Raw genomic sequence first — 5,000 nt, forward strand, 5'->3', positions numbered from 1 at the left:
GTACGGAGCACCGCTGTGTCAACACACATACCGGCGCTCCCCCCCTCCGCCATCATCGGGCTCTCGGGGGACCGGGGGGGGGACGGGGGTAACCACCCACGGTAGTCTCACAGCTCGGCTCCCCCCCCCAGTATCCAGCGTTCAAGTGCCGCCAGCCGCCTCCGGCCACCGGTCTTCGGCCTCTCCCGTGCACCTCTGCCCGTCCTTTTCTCACCACTCGGCAGCGACCGCCCCAACGCCGCCCGGCTTCGTGCCGTTCGGCATCTCTCTGGGTGCTCTCGGTTCCGTGCACGCTCGCCTGACAGAGCACCGGCTTGAGAACCGTGCCCAATTCCCCGGGGGAAACCACCGTCTGCGGCCGCCCAGCATTCCACTTGGCCGGCTAAGCCGCGTGCCCTCGCTCGGTGGCGCTTGTCTGGAGCAGAGACGCCTCGTGCCCCTATATAAGGAGAATATGGGTCCGCGCCGGAAAGGGGCGCTTAAAGGCAGTGTCTGCCTGCCAGCGGGGGAGGCGCTGCAGAGACGCCGACTCTTACGATGACCTAACTGGAGGCAGCGCGAAACAGCGACCCCTTGGAGGAACTGCCGGAGCCAACAGGTCTGCCCGCGCTCTAAGTCCCGACGGAGCCGGGTAGACCTGGCAGCCCTTTCGACGGACGCTGAGCCGGCCGCCGGCAACGTGGAGCCGGGTACACCTAGCGGCCACCGCCGGTCGCCTCGGAGGTGGGTAGACCTGACGGCCGCCTCACGCCCCGGAGGCGGGTAGACCTGACGGCCGCCTCACGCCCCGGAGGCGGGTAGACCTGACGGCCGCCACACGCCGCGGAGGCGGGTAGACCTGACGGCCGCCACACGCCCCGGAGGCGGGTAGACCTGACGGCCGCCTCACGCCGCGGAAGCGGGTAGACCTGACGGCCGCCTCACGCCCCGGAGGCGGGTAGACCTGACGGCCGCCTCACGCCCCGGAGGCGGGTAGACCTGACGGCCGCCTCACGCCCCGGAGGCGGGTAGACCTGACGGCCGCCTCACGCCGCGGAAGCGGGTAGACCTGACGGCCGCCTCACGCCCCGGAGGCGGGTAGACCTGACGGCCGCCTCACGCCCCGGAAGCGGGTAGACCTGACGGCCGCCTCACGCCCCGGAGGCGGGTAGACCTGACGGCCGCCTCACGCCCCGGAGGCGGGTAGACCTGACGGCCGCCACACGCCCCGGAGGCGGGTAGACCTGACGGCCGCGTCGCGCCCCGGAGGCGGGTAGACCTGACGGCCGCCTCACGCCCCGGAGGCGGGTAGACCTGACGGCCGCCACACGCCCCGGAGGCGGGTAGACCTGACGGCCGCCTCACGCCCCGGAGGCGGGTAGACCTGACGGCCGCCTCACGCCGCGGAGGCGGGTAGACCTGACGGCCGCCTCACGCCGCGGAGGCGGGTAGACCTGACGGCCGCCTCACGCCCCGGAGGCGGGTAGACCTGACGGCCGCGTCGCGCCCCGGAGGCGGGTAGACCTGACGGCCGCCTCACGCCCCGGAGGCGGGTAGACCTGACGGCCGCGTCGCGCCCCGGAGGCGGGTAGACCTGACGGCCGCCTCACGCCCCGGAGGCGGGTAGACCTGACGGCCGCCTCACGCCCCGGAGGCGGGTAGACCTGACGGCCGCCACACGCCCCGGAGGCGGGTAGACCTGACGGCCGCCACACGCCGCGGAGGCGGGTAGACCTGACGGCCGCCTCACGCCGCGGAGGCGGGTAGACCTGACGGCCGCCTCACGCCCCGGAGGCGGGCAGACCTGTCGGCCGCTTCACGCCCCGGAGGCGGGTAGACCTGGCGGCCGCGTCGTGCGAGACATTTTTGTTTCGATAGATGCCAATGAAATCCGAAAAAAAATAAATGAAAAGGGAAATTTTTTTTCTTAACGCACCCCCGCACCCCCGCGCCCCGCCGCGCTCTCATGTGCACGCAGCACCAGCCCCCCCACCCCCCCGCCCCGACCCGTTGGCTGCCATGCAGTCGCTGGCATCATTCGCTGCCCGCCCCCTCGGCCGCCAGTCAGCCCCTCTGCGCCGCGCCACTCCGCGCCGCACGGCGCCGCCCGCCACTCCCCCCCCCCGCTTCCCGCGGCTGCCAGGGGACCCGGCAGAAGCGGCGACGTTCCCCGCACCTCACCCCCAACGGAGACGCCCGTCTCGCTGGAGCGAGTTCGCATCGGGAACCGGGCGCTTTTCGCCGGGTCGGGGTCCCGGCGCTGCCGGGCGGTCCTCGGCTTCAGCTGTTGGTTTCGCAGCGTGGGTTTAGCTTTAGTCTCGGGGGAGGGGGGGTGTGGGGGGGGGTGCGTGTGTGTGTTTTTATTTTGTTTCTTTCCCCCCGCCTTTCGCTGTGCCGCAGAGGCGTGGGCACCGGGCGCCCTTCACCGGGTCCGGGTCCGGGTCCGGGTCCGGGTCCGGGTCCGGGTCCCGGCGTTGCCAGGCGCTCGCTGGCATTCGCGTTTAGGTTTTTTTCGACGGGGTTGGGGTGGGGGGGTGGGAAGGGGGCTCCCGGGCTTTATGTGTGGGAATGGGGGGTGTGTGCGCGTGTGTGTGTGTGTGTGTGTGTGTGTTGTTCGGATTGTTGTTTTGTTGTTTGTTCCCCCCCCCCCCCCCCCCCCCCCGCCGCGACACACACGCGCTCGGACACACACGCAGAGACACAGAGAGAGAGAGAGAGAGAGAGAGCGCGCGCGCGAGAGAGAGAGACACAGGCGCGCGCACACACACACACACACGCACACACAGACACAGACACACGCACGCGCACACACACAGACACCCCCAGCCCCCCACCCCCCCCAGCCCCCCGACCCCCACCGTCGCCCGCGCGCCCGAAGAGCCGTTGGTCCCCGCCCCACCGCTGCAACTCCGGAGCTGCAGGGCGGTGGGTGCGGCCGCCAACCGACCGCAGCCTCCTCGGCGCCGCGGAGCACTACGGCTGGGGGGTGGGGGATCGGGGGCGGTTTCTGTTACACCACCACCACCACCACCACCCGCCCTCGCTGCTCTCCCTCCCACCCCTTCGGCGTTCGTTTGGCTTTCAACCCGCGGCGGGAACGGAGCAGGCGGGCAGGAGGGCGGGCGGCCGAGCGACCGACTGAGGAAGGCGGGGAGCCGGGCCGCGGGCACGGCGCGGCAGGGACTCGGCAGCTGCGGGGGCTCAGCGTCCAAAACACGCGCCACCCATCATCGCCGCCGCCGGCGGGAGGCCCCTCCGGGCCCCCCGGCACGGAGGCGGCGGCGGCGACGCCGCTGGGTCCTAAGGTCTCCCGCCTTCCTTCCCTGGAGCGGCCAATGTGCTGCTGCTGGTGGAAAGCGGGCCGGAGGTAGGGGGCGGCCGGTCTCCTCGCGAACCCCGGGGGTGGCAGGGGGCGGCCGGTGTCACGGTGGACCTGGTGGCGGGAGGGGTGGGGGTTGGGGGGGGGTCGGCAGGGGGGTCGACAGAGCTCGTTGCGGCGGTGGGGGGGCGGGGGGGGGGGGGGGGGTGGTGGGGGGGTGGTGTTGGTGGGGAGCGGTTTCTGTTGTTACACACACACCCCCGCCCCGTCGCTGCTCTCCCTCCCACCCCTTCGGCGTTCGTTTGGCTTTCAACCCGGGGCGGGAACGGAGCAGGCGGGCAGGAGGGCGGGCGGCCGAGCGACCGACTGAGGAAGGCGGGGAGCCGGGCCGCGGGCACGGCGCGGCAGGGACTCGGCAGCTGCGGGGGCTCAGCGTCCAAAACACGCGCCACCCATCATCGCCGCCGCCGGCGGGAGGCCCCTCCGGGCCCCCCGGCACGGAGGCGGCGGCGGCGACGCCGCTGGGTCCTAAGGTCTCCCGCCTTCCTTCCCTGGAGCGGCCAATGTGCTGCTGCTGGTGGAAAGCGGGCCGGAGGTAGGGGGCGGCCGGTCTCCTCGCGAACCCCGGGGGTGGCGGGGGCGGGGGGTGGGGGGGTGGGATGGGGCGGGGGGTGGCGGGGGGGGGTGGGTGGGCTGGGGGGTGGGGGGGGCGGCCGGTGTCACGGTGAACCTGGTGGCGGGAGGGTTGGGGGGGGGGGGGGGGGGGCGGGCTCGTCGCGGGCCAAGCGGCGGTGTTGGGGGGGCGCCGCCGGTCTCACGGAGAAGCACGTGGCGGGTGGGGCGGCTTTGGCGGGATGGGGGGGCGGCCGTATACGCGTGCGCGCGCGGGCAGCCCCAGGCAGACGGCTTCGGGCCGGGCAGCTTGTGGGGGTGCGGGGCAGGCGGGCGCACGTGCGTGGGCAGAGCGTGAGCTCCTGAACCGTTTCTGAATCGATGCCCTAGCGCTGGTCAGGCTTCCGCTTGACCTCTCCGTTCGTGATTCTCGTCGCGTGTTTTCAGGTCCGCGTTCGATCCCGTCTCAGCCGAACTCTTCCCTGCCGGTTCCGACCCTCGCGTCCGTACGCTAGCCGGCAGCTGCGCTGGCCCCGTCGCCTCCCCAGTTGAAGGTGAGATCACGAGGGGCGCTGCATAAGCCAGGCCTCGCCTCGCCGCTGGCCTGCCTACCGGCTCGAAAGCTGCAGGAGACCCCCTCGCGTGAGAGCCCACCAGCCACGGCCCGGCCCAGGCCCATCACGTCCTAGTCCAGGCGTGACTTCGCCGCGAGAGGCTCAGGCCACGGCCTGCTCCCTGCCTTGGAGCTACGCGGGTGCCCGTGTCATCCCGAGCCGCCGCCTGCTTCAAGCCAGGGCCCGCTCGGGCACGGCGTGACGTCACAGGCAGCTCGGGAGCCCGGGCCCGGAAGCGCCCTGTTACCCCTCCTCGGCTACTTGTGACGTCACAAGGGGCAGGCGGCGGGGAGCGCGGGGGCTGCCGGGAGGGGGTGGCGGGAATGCCGGCCAGAGACCCGGCCGTGCTGGGACCCCACGCGGACGCAGACACCGGTCGATGCCAGCGGTCGCACGGCGGCCAGCGGGTCCGGGCAGGGCAGCGGCGTGAGCACCGCAGGGGGAGGCGGCTGTAGAAAAAAAAAAAACAACTAATT

Source organism: Athene noctua, unplaced genomic scaffold (genome assembly GCF_965140245.1).
Source record: "Athene noctua unplaced genomic scaffold, bAthNoc1.hap1.1 HAP1_HAP1_scaffold_548, whole genome shotgun sequence".
NCBI classification, from domain to species: Eukaryota; Metazoa; Chordata; class Aves; order Strigiformes; family Strigidae; genus Athene; species Athene noctua.